This window comes from Ricinus communis, chromosome 7, assembly GCF_019578655.1.
Source record: "Ricinus communis isolate WT05 ecotype wild-type chromosome 7, ASM1957865v1, whole genome shotgun sequence".
NCBI lineage: Eukaryota > Viridiplantae > Streptophyta > Magnoliopsida > Malpighiales > Euphorbiaceae > Ricinus > Ricinus communis.
Genome location: NC_063262.1, coordinates 20,807,137 through 20,829,835, shown reverse-complemented (window position 1 = coordinate 20,829,835; position 22,699 = coordinate 20,807,137). Strand labels below are relative to the sequence as shown.

At 29.7% G+C, this 22,699-nt stretch overlaps 1 long non-coding RNA gene and 1 other non-coding gene across 2 annotated transcripts; one reads left to right on the top strand and one right to left on the bottom strand.

The window, feature by feature from the left end:
* Nucleotides 1-4,212: 4,212 nt before the first annotated feature.
* Nucleotides 4,213-6,190, top strand: LOC125370524. The gene is made up of 2 exons (XR_007216559.1): nt 4,213-4,981; nt 5,831-6,190. It is a non-coding gene; the product is annotated as an uncharacterized LOC125370524 (long non-coding RNA).
* Nucleotides 6,191-10,962: 4,772 nt separating this feature from the next.
* Nucleotides 10,963-11,070, bottom strand: LOC112536446. The gene has a single exon (XR_003080464.1). It is a non-coding gene; the product is annotated as a small nucleolar RNA R71 (small nucleolar RNA).
* Nucleotides 11,071-22,699: the final 11,629 nt, after the last annotated feature.

The following is a 22,699-nucleotide window of genomic DNA, read 5'->3' as shown; positions in this document are numbered from 1 at the left end:
GTCGTCCTTTTGGTCAACATAACATTTTTATCTGGAGAGGATTTCAAGCATTGCAAGATATGAAGAACAACGTTCATATGATCTTTACTTGGAGAGTGCATGATTTACTATACTTAGGGAATATGCCAAATCCGGCCTAGTATAAGCAAGATACATTAGTCGACCTACAAGTCTATGATATCTTTCTTTATTCGTAGGGACTTGATCTGAAAATATGTCGAGCTTCATATGTTCACTAGCAGGAATATCAACTGATTTACATGCTAGCATACCAACCTTTTTAAGCAAGTCCAAAGTATACTTTTGTTGAGATAAGAATATACCTTGCTTAGATCGTAGTACCTAAATCCCTAATAAATACTTGAGATTACCAAGGTCTTTCATTTCAAACTCTTTAAAAAGATAGTTTTGTAAGGCCATCTTTTCATCATCATCATCTTTTATCACAATCGTATCATCGACATATATGATAAGAATAATTGTTCTTCCCTTATGTTTTATAAAGAGAGTATGATCATAACTACTCTGTTTGTTGCCAAAGGCCTGCATAGAGTTTGTAAATCTTCCAAACCAAGCTTTTTGAGATTGTTTCAATCCATATATAGACTTTTTCAGTTTACAAACTTGCTTACTTCCTTCAACTTAAAGTCTACATCTTGGATGTATGATATAGAACCTCCACGAATAAGCTTGAGAATCCTTTTTGAATAGCAGACCCCCAACACATTAACATGAAAACCCCAAAAATCAAAGAAAGTAAAATTCCTTGAGCTAGTAGGATTTGCATCATCAAGACTCCTTGTTGGAGTAGGATTCATTGTGCTAGTTTGGTTCGTATCAAGGTAGTTCTATGTACACTTCCTCTTGGAGTTCGCCATGAAGAAAAATATTCTTTACATCTAATTGATGTAAAGACCAATTTAAATTTACAATTAAGAATAGAAGAATTCTAACAGTATTTATCTTGGTCATATGAGCAAAAGCTTCTGCATAATCTATCCTATATGTTTGACTATAATCTTTCGCAACCAGCTGAGCTTTGTAACTCTCCACACTTCTATTTGCCTTGTATTTAATGATATAGATCCACCTACATCCAATAGGTTTTTTTTCCATTTGGTAGATCAATAACCTTTCAGGTTTCATTATTTCGAAGAGACTTCATTTCTTCGTTCATTGCTTCTTTCCACCTGGGGTCTTTGGCTTCTTGCATACTGTTTAGTACATATACAGAAGATAATTGATCTACAAATGATTCACATGTCTTTAACAACCTATGGTATGAAAAATAATTATTTATTGGATATTTAGATCTAGAGTTCATCATGGGTTCATAGTTTGATTTAAGCTTTCCTCAAGTAGTTTGATTCAGGAGTTTTCTAACAGAAGAAAGTCAGGAATTTCTGTTGGAAGACCGGGTTGAGTTTATGGAAGGTCAACAAAATGTAGGAGGCTGGGTTGTGTTTGAAGGTCGGCAAAGAAAGTCAGATTATGTTTAAAGTTCGGATTGCAAGTGATGTAAACCTTCTATGGAAAAGAAGATTACACGCCAAAATTAATACTTATAAGGTTTGCCAAAAGTTATTTGCGAAACTATCACCCTTATTTATAAAGAAATAAGATCAATAGCTATAATGAGACGAACTTAATTAATCCTAGAAACTAACAAGTTAATAGAATTAAATTAAGGTAGAAGTGAAATCAAAACCTAAACAATAAGCTTTAATCTCAAGAACAATCAAAGAAACTCTTTAAGCAAAAACAAGGTTTTCTATTCAATCAAAGATGCTTTTTCTGAAATACATAGCTCTATTTATAGAGTTAAAAACAAAATAATCCTAATCCTAAATTGACTAGGATATGCGGCCAAGACTCCTAAATAAATAAAACTTGAAGTAAAAGAGTAGCTAACTCATATTTTGACTTGGACTTGTTAAAAGAAAACTCCTATTTTGACTTGGATTTTGACTTTGAATATTCAACTTTAGATTTGGGTTTTACGTTTGGGCTTGAATTCAACATAAATCAGATATGATCTATATGTCATCACATTGGGCTTTAATCCATGAATGAAATACAATTAATCAAAGTTGAATCTTGATCTTCTAAGTCCAACTCGCTAACCTTGCTTCTTGAATGCATCTTGTCTATCACGTGGACCATGAAAGAACACAAGGCAGCCTTGAATCTCTTGCTTCTAGCTCATGTGATTGGACCCTCATACTTCAATGGATCCATTCGTGGCTTGCTTGGTGGTGAAGGATCAGCCTTGATTTTATCAACAAGTCAATATTTTTCTCCCCCTTACTTGTAGTAGGGAAATACATATGATATTCATAAAATTAGATATCCATACTGACATACATTTATTAAGTTGGAGGGTGATAATACTTATATCCTTTTTTATGAAGACATATTCGATAAAGATACAACAAATAGCACGAGGTTAGAGCTTATGGTGTGCATGGTAAGAAAAGCGAACAAAGATTGTGCAACCAAGGACTTTAGGGGGTAAGTTCGGTAATGATGGTGAGTAAGGCTTTTATTTAATATATCAATGGGATATAGAAGTCTAGTGTATGAGCTGGACTGCAAAAAAAAAAAACTCTTTATTAATAAGACTAATAATTTTGTTGCCCCTAATGATCGCTAATAATTGCTAATTGTTAACATTTGCTAACCCTAGACCTATGACATAATATTGTATTTACAGCAGTAGAGTTTAGGAAAATCCTAGATATTGATAATCAATTAAATATAAAATTCTTTGATTTATTGGATGTTCAGTTAAGTGGATATCCAAAATAAAATTAATTTTGAATTCAATTTTTATTAATAATATCTTTTATAAGGTATTTTTAGTGGTTTAAGTCAAATAAATACATAAAATGACCTTAAAAATCAAAATATAGGCCAATCAAGACTATATAGAGCTAATTGGCTCTATGCTGAGCTGATTGGCTCAAGGGATAAAAAATTTTAAAATTTCTTACGATTTAGTCTATGTACTTTTAAAAATGTCAATTTACCCTTTAAATTTATTTTTTTTTCTATCAATTAGGTCCAAATTGTTTTTAAACAATTTTGGTTCAATTACTCACAACCTTAATTGGATTCACCGTCCCAAATATTTCAAGACTCGAGAAAGGCAATAACTTTCATCATCAGATTTTCTATAATTCTCTCGATGTCTAAATTCAGAAAATGGGTGTTGATGCTAATCCTAAGATATAACATTATAATAATTAATTCATTTCATAATTAGATAACAATTAGTTTTCTAATTAGATAATGGTTATTCTAAAAGTATATTAATTATATTTTGATATTTTATTAACTAATAGATTAGTTTTCTAATTAGATAATGATTATAATTTTAAAAAATAATATTTCAAAGACTATATTTACTCATAAATTAATTTTTTAATTCTATGATAATTTCTAATTCTAAGAAATAGTAATATATATTATATTGATAATATTAATTTATTTAATATTATATTAATTAATAAATATCTTTTAGAGTAATTTTTATATTAGTACATTAATAAAATCTTAAAACATTAAAAAAGTTAAGAAGAAAAAGTAAAAATATTTAATTTTCTGTTATTTTTAAAATATGATGAATAAATGTCGAATATTATAAATTTTATTTATAAACTTGATTTTATAATTGTATAATAATAACAGTCGTGTAACGCACAAGTAAATGACTAATATGCATATAAATAAGACTAATTTTTTTTTTTTGAGATTCCACGTGACAAAATTTTATGAAGCCATGTTATGTCATTTTTGAATGAGAAAATGACATGATGTATTTATAAAAGTGTTAATTATAATATTTATAAAATAAAAATTAAATGTGATCTCAAATGCTAATAATAAAAAAAGTAAAAATTTATGATTTATATAAATATAATAATTGTAGTATTTATCACAGATATTGCATATAATAATAAACCTTATCCATAATATATATAAAATAATAAAATAATAAGGAATAAAAATCCTAAATTTGTATCATAGAAAACGGCCGAAAGAAATTACGATATGTTTAAAAATTTATTACTCTAATATAATAATTAAAAAAAATTTCAAGCTATATATATGTGATATTAGAAAAATTAATAATAATAATAAATAAATAATAAAAATTCTAACGATACAGTTTTTTTAAAAATAATTATTATATAGATGTATAAAGATTTATTAGTCTAATAAAATAATATAAAATTAAAATTGATAAATATATATTTCATATAATTAAAGTCAAATCAGCATGTTGCATTAAAATTGACGGACCAGAATCAACAAAAGGTATTTTATACAAGGAAAGATGTAATAATTTCTCTTTTTATACTCTTAAGAAAAGGAACTTAATTTTCTATAAAAAAAAAAAAAAAAGAAAGAAAGAAAAGGAACTTAATTTAATACAATATAATTTACCAAATAGCACTTTGAAAATCGTCATCCCTATATAATCATACAAGAAAAAATGGCAACGCAAAACAAAGCAAAATGGGGTTGCCTATATTTCTAAGTTTTTAGAGCCGGCAACTGGTCATACACATCTCTCAAAAACAATTATGCAGAACACATCTCCTTTTCAAGGAGGTAATATCTCCCTCGCTCGTGCTCTTGCTCTTTGCTCTTCTTGGGGTCTACGTGCAACATATATATATATATATATATATATATATTTGTCTGGAGTGAAGCTTAATTCAAGAAAGAATAATCTGAGAGGTAGAGACTGGGTTCTGGTAGTGGTGGTGATGGAGAGGGGGAGGGAGAGGGAGAGCGGTAGATACAGGTGAAGGTATTGGCGCGTCTCAATCTGATACAGAGCTAAATGGTAAATTTAGAATAGCCATGTAATTTGATTGAGCCGCGTCAATATCTCCTTAAATTTGCACCCCTCTTTTTTCTCTCTCTCTCTCTCTCTCCATATTTCTTCTTCTTCAAACTTCACAAATTCTTGGTATGTCTATTCCCTGGATATTTATGTATTTATATATGTGTGTGTGCTTTCCATTCTTTTTCCATGCTACCTTGGATCTTCCTCCAGTTTTAATTTGTATGGACATAATCGTACTATAGTCAGTCTTGGTATGACATCCTGATGGATGCAGTGTTTTAAAGAAAATTTAGAGTCAGTGCTTGCAATTTCAAACATTGGAAGAAGAAAAGAAAAAGGGTTATTCAATTTCTTTTGGTTTCCCTTGTAGGCATATATCTGATATAATATTATTCATCCTGGACCTATCTAGGATTTCCTAAGGAGATCCTTTGCAATCTTCTTCATTAAAAACTGAAAGAAACATTTCGTAACCTGTCAATTTCAAGTTGAATTCAAGCATGAGGTTAGATTATAGAGAGTAGGTAAAATGGACGTATCAAGTTTGGTGATTTCCACTTTTTCTTTTTTCCTTGATAGTTCTCTCCACTGTTAATATTATATTCGTATTTGTTGATTTTTAATTATAGACGGTTAATATTAATAAACAAATAATATTAAATACAACGTTTAATATAAAATATATTATATTTTATATAATCAATTTTATTTATGTATATATAATAGATAAAATTTATTTAAAACATTTGTTATTTATTAAAATAAAAATTATTATTTTTAAGTAATAAATATAGCATATTAATATATTATATAATTTTTTTTTTTTCATAAATTAAAAAGTAAAACACCATATTAAAAAAAAGAAATTTTAAATTCCAAATTTTCAACTCTCTCAGTACTAAATGATAATGGCAGTATGCAATTAACTCTCATGACTTCAATTATTTTCTTGGCGAGGATATGAAAATCCAGAAACCGAAAATTAAAGAGGGAGACTGTGGCGAGGAATCCGATAGAGTTGAAGTAGAAAGCTATAAACCATTAAGTGGAAGTGGAGCGGTGGGCATCCTTATCGTTCAAATGGGGACTTCGGCTGCATTAAATTGTTTCCTCCTCTCTCTAGTCCCTGCACGAAGTTCCATTCTTTTGCGAATTAATTTTGATGTTTCTCCAACCGTTATGTTGTTTGTGTGTGTGTGTGTGTGTGTTTGTCTTTTATTAAGCTATGGTTTTTCTAAATCAATTTTGTTTTTATCAGATTAGGATAAGGTTTTATTTTTGACATTTATTAGTTTTATTCGTTAATAAAATTAATTTATTAATATTTTTATATTTATTTTGTTTTAATTGTTTAAAATAAAGTTATGTAATAATATTATACTAAATAAGTATTAATAACACCGTTAAAATATACTAAAAATTAAAAATTAAAACAAGTAAAAAAATATTAGACAATCATTTTTACTAGTCACTAAATTTAATTTATGCAAAAACTAAAATTTTATTCTAAATTCATTAAGAATATTTTTTATAAAAATGTTGATATTTAATAATAAATTTAAAGATTAAATTTAATTTAGTATTTTTACTATACTAATTTTATATATATTAAAATAATAGTTAATTTTATAAAATTTAAGGCGCTTTAAATATAATAGAAAATACATAAATTAATTAGTATATTAATCAAACTTAGAAAAAGTAGCAATTATATATATATGTATGTTTCAGTTATCTTTATTATTCGTTAAAGATATTTAAAATTTAATACTCTATTTCTTTTCTTGGCAATTTTAAGAGTGCACTCCCTCGTATTAATCTGATGCATTCAAAGTTGAATTGTATAGTGCTCTCCAAATGGATAGAACCCTGAGTATTAATAGAAAACTATTTTTTTACCAACTGGACTAGCCGTCTTATTTGAAATGTTCCTTTCAATTTTAACTAGGAAGCAAAAATAGGATGGAAAAAAATAAATAATTAATTCATGAGAGCAACAAATTAATTCTGGTTTACAGTTGTCCTTGCCAGCTTAAATAAATAATTACTACTTCCCACCTCCTCCTCCTTTGCTATTTTGCCAACGCATTCATCCAAAATAGAGTAATTAGCCAGCCGATACTGTTCTTTAATTGGATACAAAATGGTTGACCAAAAGCTTAGGCATAAGGCTGAAATTTAAAAAATTATTTTATGATTTAATTTTTATATTAGATAAATAAAAATATTTTTATATTAAAAGAATAGAATATATTTTATTTTATTAATGTTTTTTAAATTTATATCACATTTTTTTTATTTTTTAGATTATAAATATAATAGAAAGATTAATTTTGATAAAATAAATATATTTTAATTAATTTAATATTTGACTAGATATTTTATAATTATTATAAATTATTAAAATATATATTTTTAATTTAATCGACTTAAAAAATAATTTTATAAAATAAAACTTTAAAATATTTATGAATTTCATAATGGATTGTTAAATATTATATTATTTATAAAATTATAATTTATTGATGATTCAAGTTAAATATATATAAAATTATAAAAAAAATATAAATGTAAATATGTATTTAAGAAATATAAAAAAAATTAGCAACAATAATATGTAAAACAATGGGAATTAAGACTAAGGCATGGGCACTTTATGTTTTTTTTTATCATTCTCGATAGGCATTTCTTTTGGAAAAACAGCCCAAGTAGGCCTTCCGTTAGTTTAGACTCGTATGAAAGTTTTGTATATGCTGACGTGGATAAATGTGCCCACTTTAAATGCGCAATTTAGTTCATCTCATATATGTTTTTGTGTAGGTTTTAAGTTAAAGTTGGTAAATATTAAGAGCAAAAAATTGGAAAACAAATTAATCTTCTTCCCTGAAAGCTTCCTTGCTCATGACTTATTTCTTAAAAGCTTTGCTACTCTCATTGCAGAAGCAAGTTTGAGTCAGCTAAGGTTTGAAATTTAGAGATTTCAAGAAAAGAGAAAGAAGATTTAAGAGATCTTAACATCATAATATTATCTTTTCTCTGTCACTATTTTTCTACCATCTTTTTCTTTGCTTTCTAAAATTTCATCCCATGTCTCATTATCTTTCCTATTATCTCCTGTTTGCTTGTTGTGTTAATTCAAGAACCATTTGTGATCTTTCAAACTAGATATAGATTGAGTGAGCAATTGATCTCCATATTAAGAAATTAAACGGAACTCATTTATCCACGTCAGCATATATAAAGAAAAAGAATATGAATGAAACTATTAAAGTTATGGTCACAGAAAAAAAAAAAAAAAACTGAGTTGTTGAGATTTATTTTTTGATTTCGTAGTCAAATATTAATTGGAAAGATACAAAAAATCTAATTTCGCTTTCCTAAAGGTCAACTTGTTCAAATTCAATTTTGAGACTAAAACTGTTCAAATACAAAATGACTCTAATGTAAAGCTATCTAAGATCACAACAGTAAAAGACCAAAATGACTTCAATCTAAAATAATTCAAGTATGAGCCTAATCCGAATTTATAATAAAGATAAATTTCATTTAATTAAATATGGAATAAACCAGAATATTATTACTTAATGAGAAAATATTATAGTTTTGTGATATTTCATTATATCCCATATATTAGCAATAACTTTTAGTATTAATTTTTTTAACTTATTTTATATTAATTAAAATTCTAAGTAAATTAATCTCCAAATCCCTAATCTTTTAAAAAAGTTATTTAAAAAAATCTTGAACTATTAAATAAAATAAAATATTTCAAATATATAGCATATCAAATAAAAAAAAATCAAGTAAGAAATTAATCTGGAATAAATTCATTGCATTTGTTATATTGCAATTTCTTTTAATTTCTATCATGATAAAGAAGAAAAAAATGAAATTTAAATACGTGTTAAGTGGTAAATATACTTATACTAAATAATTTTATTTGATTAAATGTTGATTAAGTTAATTAGAAGTACATTGAATATATGTATGTTCATAATTTTAAGAGATGTTAAGTCAATAAATTATTTATTTAATCAATCAATAAATAAATTTATAAATTAATAAGTATTTCACTTAATTAATAGATTTTTTAGATTCAAAACTGATTGGTCCAAATTGTATATAGATATTTAAGGGTATTTTAGAGCTTTAAAGATATATATCTATATATAATATGGTGAATATATGTGTTTTTACCTCACTTTAGTTTTCTTGTCTAAATTCAGGAATTGATCGTCAAAAAGGAGAATTTGAGCTAAAAACATACTAATAAGCTTTAATTGGACTGCGGCTGTAAAATGCTTAAAAATTAGACACGTTTGTTATCAATAGCTTGGGCCTAGCCAAATTCATTAAGGCCCAAGAAGGGGGAACTAAGTAATTATGGTGTAATTAATGGATAATTATCTTTTAAGTTGTTTACTTTATTTAAGACAGTAGGAGATAACTATAGTAGTTGTGTGTTGAGAGAAGAACTCTAACAAGAGGATCCCTATAAGAAGTAGAGGTTAATTAAAACAATGAGGTCTTCTACTACTATTCTCTCTAGAGAAAAGGTTTTACTAGACTCTGCAGAAATTTATATAGTTCATCATCTTCTACATCTAGCTAGCTTTTGTTGTATCATTCTTTCAAGAATCAAAGAAGCTTTTTAAAGATGTGGAGATAGAGAATCAATCTTCTTTATTTCTTGAAGGGCCTTTGAACTTTAAGGGAGTCTTAATTTTCTGTTTTATGTATATTATGTCTTTCTATTTTATTACAATAATCATTGAACTAAGTATGTCAGGCTAAGTTCCATAAATGTTTTATTTGACTTTTTAGTTATGTCTGAACCTTATATATTATAAGTTTAATAAATGATTTTTTTATCTTCATATGTGCATTAGTTTCATTTATATTACTGGTTGACCATCATATCAATTTAGTAGTAATATTTATTATGAAAATCTTTAGGTTAAAAGTATTACAAACATCATCTTTAATTTAATCTATGTTGGTATAAGAAATCTAAGTTGTATTATTAGCTTGAGTGACTTAGGGAAAAGTTACATCACCATCTCATTTGTTAGATTGAGACTTAAGGAAAGTAAAAGAATTACTAAGTATAAGCTAGACTAAATGTTATTTTATCATATAGTTCAAATTAATTATTCTAGTTGTATATTTATTTTCTGGTTATTTAATTTTTTTATTAAACTTAAGATCATTCTCAAAACATTGGCTTAGAGTGTTTATATTTATTTTCAGTATTTTGTGTGATAGTTGGTCTTTACAATATTTACTCTACAATTTCTTGTGAGATCGACCTCGTGGTGAACTTGCCCGAACTATCATTCAGTTCGTACACTTGCGAGTACTAATTTAGACACATCAAGTTTTTGGCACCATTGTCGAAAAATTGTATCAATATTATATTGATTAATTGTCAAGTATTATTTCTTGTGTTTTTGTTTGTTATACGTTTATATATTTATGTTTTATTTTTAAATTATGTTTTTAAGTTTTTAAATCTGAAATTCTTTCTTTGATTTTGTATGCCTAGCAGGAAAACAAAATCAAGTGATTCATCAACTCAAAGTTCCTACAATTTTAGATCCACTGTTAAAAAGGCAGAAGGAGACTAAGAGGTAGAAAGTGAGTTTGTACCTCCAAGAGAAGAAGAATTTGAAAAAAAGCTAGAACAAGGATTCAAAGGAGAAGTTGAGAGAATGGCTAATGACCAAAGAGAAGTTGCAACTTAAAGGCAAATGGCTATGAAGGACTATGCTCGTCCCATAATTGGTAGCACTATTTCATGCATAGTTTTAGGAGATCCATCTAGAAATTATGAACTAAAGAACATCCATTTTAATATACTTCCGTTATTCTATGGTATGCCTAGTGAGGATAAATTGATATTCATTAGATAGTTCCATACTATAGTTCATACATTCCTATTATCTGAACTCAATGAAGAGCAATTAAAGATGAGATGTTTTCCTTACTCATTAAAAGATAAAGCAAATGCGTGGTTAATGACCTTGCCTCCTAATTCTTTGAGAACTTAGGATGAAGTTTATCAAAAATTTATAAGTAAATTTTATTCACATCAAAAGACCAAAGAATTAAGGGCTGAGATTTCCAACTTTTATCAAAAGGATACTGAATCCTTTAATGAAGCATGAGATCGCTTCAAATCACTTTTACTACAATGCCCACACCATGGATACCCACTTTCTATGACCAACCAATCTTCTATGATGGTCTAACATAATAATATCAATGTATGGTTAAAAATGCAGCTAGAGGTGCTATGTTAGAAAAAACTGCTGATGAGGTTTACGACATCTTTGAGATGTTAGGAGCCAATTCACAACAAAAAAGTGTGAGAACAAAAAGAGTAGGAGTGAGTGAAGTTGTGTCTAATAATGAGACAGCTATGCAAATAGCCGAATTAACTAAACAAGTTAGGACTCTTGCTTCAACTAAGAATGTACAAAGCAATAAGGCATGTGGTATATGTGGTGTTTATGGTCATGGTGCTAATGCTTGTTCGTCTTATGAGACTTATGCAGGAGATGATTATGAACAGGTTAATTTGATGGAATCGTATCAGCTTAGGCAACCTAGGAATAATCCACACTCCAACAGTTATAATCCAGGATGGAGGAATCATCCAAACTTCACATGGAGATATAACGATCATAACCCACCACAAATACTGAGGAACCAAAACCAGTCCCAGTATCAGAATCAAGAGCCTTAATACCCAAGGAATCAAAATCCTCCATTCCCTAATCAAGGACAAGCCCCTCAAAGAAAACCAAATTTAGAGAAAACACTCCAATCTTTTATGATAGCTACCCATTATAGAATGGAGAGGAATGAGAAGAAAACTGATTCCATAAAAGCTTCAATGAAGCGATTAGAAATCCAAATTGGGCAAATTGCTGAAGCTGTACAAGAAAATAAGAAAAAAAATACCAAATCAACTTGAGCAAGCTAAAGTAATCACTGTTCTTAACGATGGTGAGTTATTTGATAATAATGTTGAAAATTTAATTGAGAAAGATTCTTCTTACACAGGTACATCAAAAGAAGATGGGCTAGTTGATGTATAAAGAACTGAAGGAGGTTTACAAAAAAGAAGGAAGAATAGAGCCCAATCTTGGGCAGAAAGAGAAAGACAATGAAGTATTTTCAGGATCTGATTTTTATAAAGCAGCTGAGCCTTATAAGCCTCCTATTCTATTCCTGAACATATTGAAAGAAAGCAGACAAGATAAACAATTTTCTGAAATTTTTAATATGCTTTCTAAGGTTAACATTAATTTGCCATTGTTGGATGTGATTATAAATATGCCAGCTTATGCTAAATTCTTTAAGAAACTTAATTCCAACAAGAGGAGATATGGAAACAATGAAAAAGTTATGGTATATAAAACAACAAGTACAATTCTCCAACAATATTTACCTCTTAAGATGAAAGACCCTGATGCTTTACTGTTGATATGACAATAGAAGATCAAAAGGTTGCTAAAACCATGTTGGATTTAGAAGCAAACATCAATTTGATACCATATTCAACATATGCACAACTTGGCTTAGGAGAATTGAAGCCAACTACCATGTCTTTGCAACTGGCTGATAGGTCGATTAAGTATCTAAGAGGCATTAAGGAAGATGTGCTTATTCAAGTAGGAAAATTGATAATCCCTACTGATTTTGTGGTCCTTGACATGGAAAGTACATCAGCAAAGAATAAGGAGCAAACAATACTCCTTGGTAGACCTTTCATGGCAACTACCAAAACAGTTATTCACGTGCATAATGGAAAGCTGACTATGACAGTCTTGGGAGAGACTGTAGAATTTAAAGTATTTGATTTTCTAACTATATCTCTTAGCACTTCAATTGATGAATGTTCATATGTTGATTGCATGATTATTTTGTTTACGAAACATATTTACATGATAAGAATGATAAATCAGAAGTTGTATTAATATTGAAAAAGCAAGAAGAGAATTTAGATGAAGAAGTCTTAGACTTACATGATAAGTTAAATGAAGCTATTCCAGTGTTACCTGATGAAAGCACTATTGAACCTTTAGATTCACCCATTGGAATCAAATTAGAAATTATTAATGAACCACCTAAATTTGAGCTTAAGGAGTTGCCTAACACACTCAAATATTTCTTCTTAGGAGAAAAAAATACGTAACTAGTGATCATAGCCTTTAATCTTCTCCTTCAGAGGAAGATGCAACTATTAGAGAATTAAGAAGGCTTAAAAAAGCTATTGGGTGGAGAATTCTGATATTAAAGGGATTAGTCCAACAATGTATATGCATAAAATTATTTTAGAAGACAATTCTAAAGCGGTTAGAGATACACAATGACAACTTAATCCTAACATGAAAGAAATTGTAAAAAAGGAATTTCATAAGTTATTAGATGAAGGTATTATATACCTTATAGCTGATAGTAATTGGGTAAGCCCTGTTTATGTAGTGCCTAAAAAGTCATGCACAACAGCTGTTAAGAATGAAAAAAGAGAATTAGTCCCCACAAGAATGACAACAAGGGGGAGAATGTATATTGATTATAGAAAGTTAAACGCTACAACAAAGAAGGATAATTTTCTTCTTCCTTTTATTGATCAAATATTAAAGCATTTAGTAGGACATGAATTTTATTATTTTCTTGATGGACTTTCAGGATATTATCAGGTACCCATTACACCTGAAGATCAAGAAAAGTTAACTTTTACATGTCCCTTTGAAATTTTTGAATTTAGGAGGATACCTTTTAGGCTTTGTAACGCTCCAACAACATTCCAAAGATGTATGCTTTCTATTTTCTCTGACATGTTAGAAAATTGCATCAAAGTATTTATGGATGATTTTTCAGTTTTTGGTTCCTCATTTGATGCATGTCTAAGCAATCTTCTCAAGAGATGCATTAACTTTAACTTAACATTGAGTTGGAAAAAGAGTCATTTCATAGTTAAACAAAATAGTATGCTAGGACATATTGTTTATAGTAAAGATATTAAAGTCGACAAGGCAAAAAGCGATTTAATTGCCAAATTGCCCTCTCCTGCTTCAGTAAAAGGCATTATAAGTTTTCTTGGCCATGCAAGATTTTATAGGCGTTTTATTTAAGAATTTTCTAAAATTGCTCGTCCTTTAACTGAATTGTTGGCTAAAGATGTTAACTTTATTTTTAATGATGCATGCATTTTTGCTTTTAACGTCTTGAAAGAAATATGACCAGTGCACCTGTTATTATGGCACCTAATTGGTCTTTTCGCTTTGAAATAATGTGTGATGCATCTGATTATGCTATATGAATGGTCTTAGGCCAAAGAGTTGATAAATCTTTACATGTAATATATTGTGCTAGCAAAACTCTTGATGATACCCAAATAAACTATTCGACAACTGAAAAAGAATTTCTAGTTGTTGTATTTTCACTAGACAAATTTAAATCTTACTTGGTGGAATCTAAAGTCATTGTTCATTCAGATCATGCTGCTTTGAGATATCTTTTAACTAAGCCTAATTCTAAACCGCAACTTATTAAGCGAGTGCTCTTATTGCAAGAATTTGATATCGAGATAAAAGATAAAAAAAGAAGTGAAAATATAGTAGCGGATCACCTTTCGAGGTTGATTTATGATTTTTATAACCTTGGTTCTAAAAAAGTAATTAATGAGACTTTTCCTAATGAACAATTATTTTTGGTGAATCATGAGCCATAATATGCTGACATTGTAAACTATTTGGCATGTGGTATTATGAGAACTGACTTAACATGGCAAGAAAAGAACGATTTCTATCTGTATAGGCATTATTATTGGGTTGATCCGTATTTGTTTAAACATTGTATGATCAAATGATTAGAAGATGTGTTCTTGAAGATGAGCAACAAAGTATTTTGGCCTTTTGCCATAAAATGCATTGTGGAGGTCATTTTGGTGGTAAGAAAACAACCTACAAGGTTCTGCAATCAGGTTTCTTTTGGCCTTCGTTATTTAAAGATATTCATGTTTTTTGTGTTAAAAGTGATAGGTGCCAAAGAAGTGGAAGTATTAGCAAACGAACTGAAATGCCTTAAACTTTTAATCTTGTGGTTGAACTGTTTGATGTGTGTGGGGCATAGATTTTATGGGACCATTTCCACCTTCTCATGGTTATGAATATATACTTGTTGCTATGGATTATGTGTCTAAATGGGTAGAAGCAATAGCTACTCGAACTAATGATGCTAAGATAGTATGCAAATTCATAAAGGATAATATTTTTAGCAGGTTTGGAACGCTTAGAGCAATCATTAGTGACGGGAGAACACATTTTTACAACAAGGCATTTAGCGCCTTACTAAAGAAATATAGAGTAAGTCATAGAGTTGCAACCTCTTATCACCCACAAACATCAAGACAAGTGGAAGTTAGCAATAGACAAATTAAGTCAATACTTGAGAAGTCAGTGCGCCCATCTAGGAAAGATTGAGCTATACACTTGAATAATGCCCTTTGGGCATATTGCTTGGCTTATACAACACCGATTGGAATGAATCTTTATAGATTAGTATATGAAAAGGTTTGCCATTTACCGGTCGAATTGGAATATAAAGCATACTGAGCTATGAAGGAGCTTAGCCTATTGCACCTAAATGAGCTAGAAGAAATGTGTAGTGAGGCAGATAAGAATGCCAAGCTATACAAAGAAAGGACCAAGAAGCAACATGATAAGAATTTACTTCGTAAATCTTTTGCTCCTAGAATGAAAGTATTATTATCTAACTCACGTTTTAAACTTTTTCCAAGAAAGCTTAGATCCAGATGAAACAGTCCCTTCGAAGTAATAACGGTTTTCAATCATGGTGCATTGGAATTACGTAATATTAAGACCCAAGAACAATTCAAAGTTAATGGCTATTACTTAAAGCCATATTATGAAAGGATGACCTATGGACATGAAGTGGAGTGTATCAAAGCACCTCCAATTTGAAACAACCTTTGTCAATCTAGTTATAGATAATAAATTTAGCACTTGTATATTACATATTTTCTATTTTTATTATTTTAGTTTTTAATTTAAAATATTTTCTCGCTTTGTTTTTAGGAACCTGCAAGAGATTCAAATATTCGAGCACATACATGATCATCAAATACAATAGAGAAGCTTTATGTGGTAACACTTAATTTACTAATTAATATTATGCTTCAAGTATATATAAGATTATGTGTATTACATAAAAGTCATTTAATTTTAATCAAAAAGCATATGAATGTAGAAAAAGTATGATGAACTAGGATTTCTGCTTCCTTGTAGGATTAGGACAAATAATAAAGGGGTAAACAAGGATTTCAGTTCCTAATAACATAACATAACCCAATCCTAGACGGAATTGGATTACAAGAAAACACTATATATAGGCCCTTCCTGCCTTCATTAAGAGCTACTCAAAACTAGTCCTTTTCTTCTCATAGCTCTTAATAGTTATGAACTCTAGGCAAGGCAGCATCAAGGAGGAGGTAGACTCTCCACCACCTTTACCTAGGTCCAAGTCAAGTCTCCCTACACTTAAATCCAAGTCACTAAGCTCAAGTCTTGCCTCAAGGAAATCATAAAAAATTAGAAGGAGGGCACCTACACCATTCAATTCACCATCAATTCCATCTAGTTCAAGAGCTAGAAGATCCATACCTGGACCTACACTATCTCCTCTACCCGGAATTCCCAAAAAGTGGCATCCAAGGAAAAGACTTAGGACGGAGTATGATTAATAAGCTATTTGTATAGCTAAAATCTAAGGCAGCGAACCTATCGATACAGTCTAGCACCAATGGCGAGTATCAAGGTCGTATCCCTTGGAAAAGCGAAAGTCCAGAGTTACTACTTTGTTCTCTATTATTTTAGCCTAAAATGAATGATGAATAATTTCTAAATTTAATAATAACTACAAGCTAAGTTCTAAGTGAGATCCATGAATGAATGGATAAATGAAACAACCAAGACAAGAAAGCAAACCCAAAGTGAACCTAAACTAGTTGGCAATCAAACAAAAGATATGAATTCTTAACTGAATTCGATTTCTCTCTCGAGATAACCGAATTCCTAAACTTAAGAACTTAAAGTTGGAATCTCTTCCTAACGATTGATCCTTAAATTAGCATTAAGCTTTAATTCGCCTCTATTAAGCTTTGTTAATTCTTAATCCGACTAGTTAATTATCTTTATCTCTAACTGATTATTAATCAGTTCTTGCTATTCAAATTTCCAACTGCCAAATGAACTTCTCAATCATACAAAGCAATCTAAACACCACAATTCATAACGTCTCATGAATAATGCATTATCTTATTAATACTCAAACAATCCAATAATTCAATACTAAGCCAACATAGTAAAGAAATCCCAATAGATTTAATCGATCCAGGCCGTGCTGAACCTTCGGATCTTGCAAATTAGGTCTTCTTCCTGGTCGTGCCCTCGCCGGTGCTGGAGGCCTTGATAGCCTCAAAAATCGTGCCAAAACACCACATTTGAGGATCAAAGGCTAATGGGTTGAGCACGGCCAGAGTCTAGGCCGTGCTCAATGTTTGAAATGCGAGCCCTTGTCTAATTTTGATGAATTCCCGTCCGTTTTCGCATGTATTAATCTAAAATTGCTCAAACATTGATGATGGACTTATAAATTCTCCTAAAATGCAAAAGAACACAAAACACGGGTGATCTTGGAATAAAAGCACAATAATTGCTAAAAAATACACAATAATATGTAAACAAATATGTGTAAAACTATGCACATCAATAATCTTAGGCCTGAAGAAATCATCGCCTTTTATGCCTATTGCAGAGCCTATCCAAGGTCCATGGAGAAGCCATTCACTCTTGAAGAAATAATGAAAATCGAAAAATCTAAAAGAAATTATCAAGAGAAGTACTTAATTGATGAAATCTCTTTGGGAGGTGACGATTCGAAATGGGATGATGACGATGAATGTGAAAGTGAGTGTGACATCATAACTCACTCAAAAAAAGGGAGAGGGCGTCCAAAGAAGTATGGCTATGGCATTTATCCGAAGCAAAAACACCCAAATGAGGTCGAGGACGCCCAAGAAAATATAATTAGTTAGGATATGAATATCCCTTGCAATGTTTGTCTTTAGTTAGAAATTTAGCCTTAATGTTAGTCAAGTCCCTCTTGGTAGTTTATTTTTTATTATTATTTTATTTTTAGTTGCAATTTTTCTTTGATCATTTATTATTAAAAATCAAGTCTTTTGGTCAAAATTTTCTTCGGCCTTTTACTTTTACTTAGTTTAGTATATTTACATTTACTAACTACTTAATTACATGTTTTGACTACTTAACAACTCTTATGATATATTTAGGAATAATAAAAACTCTTTTAAATTTTTTTTTATTTTCAAACGAGCCACATTGCGACAACAAAATTTAACACAGGCATGTAGCAGAGCCACGGCAGGAACGACATGGGCCCGAAACTTGATGTGTCTAAATTAGTATTCGCAAGTGTACGAACCGAATGATAGTTCAGACAAGTTCACAATGAGGTCGATCTCATAAGAGATTGTAAAGCATATATTATAAAGACCAACTATCACACAAAATACTGAAAATAAATATAAACACTCTAAGCCAATGGTTTGAGAATGATCTTAAGTTTTATAAAAGAAACTAAATAACCAACTAGAATAAGTAATATGAACTATATGATAAAATAGCATTTAGTCTAGCCTATACTTAGTAATCCCCTTATTTCCCTTAAAGTCCAAATCTAACAAATGAGATAGTAATGTGCATTTTTTCCAAGTCACTTAAGCTAATGATGCAACTTAGATTTCTTAAGTTAAAGATGTTTCTAATACTTTTAACCTAAAGATGTTCATAACAAATATTACTACTAAATTGATATGATGGTTAACCAATAATAATATATGAAACTAATGAATAGCTGACTCATTATCAATGAATACAATTATAATACATAACCCAAATTATAATAACCTTTTTCAGGAGGTAAAACTTTTATGTTCAAATAAGAGATCAATAGACATTTATATTTTTCACTTGCTTGCCAAGCTCTTTTTTCTTGAGTTTTTTCTTTTCACCCTTTAGATTTACTTGATACTTGGGGTTTCTTTCTTTTTTGAAATGTTATGTCTTTTTATGCAAATACAAGCATGGGTAATGAATGCATTTGGTTACTCAACAAAACAAAAATCAAGATGCTTTGCATACTCATAATTTCAATTACCTTTTTACGTGATAATCAACATTGGTCATGAAGACTCTCGGTTACTTAACAACTAAAAATAGCGGAGTAGAATTATTAACTTAAAGCTTTTAACTTACCTATATCATTTTCCAAAAACATACATAAATCATAATAATAATAATAATAAGGGAATAATAATCTAAATCATATACTTCTAATGATACCCATGTAAAATGTTGTTAAACTACTTATAATATCCTTATGCAAAAGATGAATACTTGATCATTTAAGTACAATCAACTCATGAGTTCACATTCATATATGTTTAAAAATCAATTCAAGAACTCAAAGATTTATCATAATAGCATTCTTTCATTGATCCTTTAGTATAAAATAATAACAAAAAGCTGAGTATAGAATTTAAATTTTTTTACAAAAACTAATCAAAAATTACTAAATACTTGGCATACATAACAGAATTACTCTAATTCTTTCCCTCCCACACTTATTTTAGACATTGCCCTCAATGTCTTAAACATAAAAGAAACACATAAAGGAGAAAAAGATAGAGTACTTTCTTTGAAAATTGGAGTACCATTTAAATCACCATTGACCATAAGTAATCATCATCCCGTATAAACCTTAAATAAGCTTATAGAACCATCATTGATAAAAGGTCATTAACTTAAAATAAAATATCACAAATAAAACAGAATTAAAAAGTTATTATTATATAACAAATGCATAACAGAAATCCTAAGTAGCTATAAAGCATAGAAATTCTAAAGTAGCTAAAAATATAAAAATAAATGTCATACTGGAACTAGATAGCTAAGTCCCAAAAACAATAAGAAAAACTATTACAAAACTAGAATCAATGATGAGACGAGATGATGGAGCATCAACGTCGACAGATTTGAAGTAGCAATCGAGCTTGTATGCTTATCAATATTGACTATTCTCCACATTAGCAAAACGAGAATCAAAGGCACCGAGCCGTTGGTTAAGGTTGGTGTTCATAGCTTGTAGTTGAATTAAAACTTGTTGCCAACCTTGACTGCCTCATTCTTGTCCTCTACTGTCTTCATTATCCGATTCCTCCTCTTATTATGTCTTGGTGGCTCATCTCTAGCCACACTACTACTACCTTCACTTAATCTGTACTTAAAAGTAAGAGGACCATCACGACAATTTACCAAATTAGCTCTTATCAATGCATTAGTATCTAAATTGCCCGTGGAGGGTAATGCCTCATATAGAGATGACTCCGGATCAAAACTACAAAGATACATAGCCAAACCCGTAACAATATGTCCTAATCCTATACAATTCTTAGGTCTAGCCGGTGTCTTTAGTAAATTTTGCATAATAAAATATGCCGAAAAAACAGATTTATGGGTATCCAAATACCATAGAATATTTAGTTCTTACTTCGTCACCTTATTCGTCTCTTTCCTACCAAATATGCCTCCACACATACATTTTGAAATATGCAAATAACAATGATCGTTGAAGACATTATTTGGTAAGTTATTAACATCATATTTGTTTTGACCTGTTAGTTTTTTTTTCAAAACTTGACCAAATCAAACTTATAATATTGCTCACAAATACCTCCTTTCTTTAAGCCAAAAGCTTAGACAATTGTATCACAAGTAATAGTATAATTATGCCGAAACAATCTTACCCTAAACTCCTTATCATTGGAAGGATCATAATATAGAGTTGTGAAAAACTTTAAAGTTAATTCATTATATGATGACAATGCGTTAAAGGCAAAATCTTTCCATCCTAGTCTATTCAAAATGATCATCATTCTCTCAAAAATATTCAACTTAACTAGAGAGGGAGCATCCAATAATTTACACGAAACTTACTCTCTTAAATTAAGGCTAATGAATCGATTGCCCTCTTTATGAGAGTAGAGATCAAAAAGGAGCTCCATAAGTTGCCATTAAGCTTGGTTCTTCTTCATGAGAGCTTGAGACTATTTTTTCTCCTTTTCCTTTCTTGTTCTCTTCTTTGGAGTCATTATTAACCTATGAAATATGTAGAATAGAAATTAGAGAGTAAAGATTTTACCGTTTTAGAAAAAAAATTGAGGTTTCTTATAGAGAAAGAAAGAAAAACGAGGATAGAGAAAATAAGAGGTGGTGTTAATGGAGAAAGGTGATGTTAGAAAGAGAAAAGAATATATTTATATGTGAGGTTAGGGTTTTGGGGATGGGTGTTTTTGAATTGTAATTAGGAATCTTTTTATTATTTTTTGATTGGAGATAAACAACTTTTGAGTCCTAATATGTTTTAAATTAAAGTTAGAAGACAAACAGAACTTTCTACACCTACCAAAAGTCGAAAAACACCCTCAAAAAAGAGTAAAACAACTTTAATATAAAATGTATTAGGACTCAAAAGTTGTTCATCTCCCCTCAAAAACAATAAAAGAATTCTTAATTACAATTCAAAAACACCCCTCCCTAAAATTCTAACTTTCACATATAAATATATTCTTTTCTCTTTCTAACATCACCTTCCTCCATTAACAGAACCTTCTATTTTTTCTCTCCTCGTTTCTTTCTCTCTTTACAAAAAATGTCATTTTTTTTTTCAAAATTTTCAAAATCTTTACACTCTAATCTCTATTCTACCTATACCATAGGTTAATAATGGCCCAAAAAAAAGAACAAGAAAGAAAAAGGAAAAAGAAATAGTTTCAAACTCTCATAAAGAAGAACCAAGCTTAATAGCAACTTATGGAGCTCCTTTTAAGCTCTACTCTCATGAAGAGAAAAATCGATTCCTTAGCCTTGCTTCAAGAGAGCAAGTTTCGTGTAAGTTTTTGGATGCTCCCTCTCTAGTTAAGTTGAATATTTCTGAGAGAATGATGATCCTTTTGGATAGACTAGGATGAAAAATTTTGCCTTTAACGCATTGTCATCATTTAATGAATTAACTTTAAAATTTTTCACAACTCTATATTATATGATCCTTTCAATGATAAGGAATTTATGGTAAGATTGTTTGGGCATAATTATACTACTACTTGTAATACAATTTTCCAAGCTTTTGGGTTAAAGAAAAGAGGTATTTGTGAGCAACATCATAAGTTTGATTTGGACAAGTTTTTGAAAAAACCTAACAGGTCAGGACAAATATGATGCTAATAACATGCCAAATAATGTCTTCTCGATCATTGTTATTTGTTTATTTCAAAATTTATGTGTGGAGGCATATTTGGTAGGAAAGAGATAAATAAGGTGATGAAGCAAGAATTAAATATTCTATGGTGTTTGGATACCTATAAATCTGTTTCTTCAGCATATTTTATTATGCAAAGTTTGTTAAAGACACCATCTAGGCCTAAGAATTGTATTGGATTATGACATATTATTACAAGTTTGACCATGTATCTTTGTAGTTTTGATCCAGAGTCTTCTCCATATGAGGCATTATCCTCCACGGGCAATTTAGATACTAATGCGTTGATTAGAGCTAATTTGGTAAATTGTCGTGGTGGTCCTCTTACTTTTAAGCACGAATTAAGTGGGGGTAGTAGTAGTGTGGTTAAAGATGAGTCACCAAGACATGATAGAGATGAGAAATTAA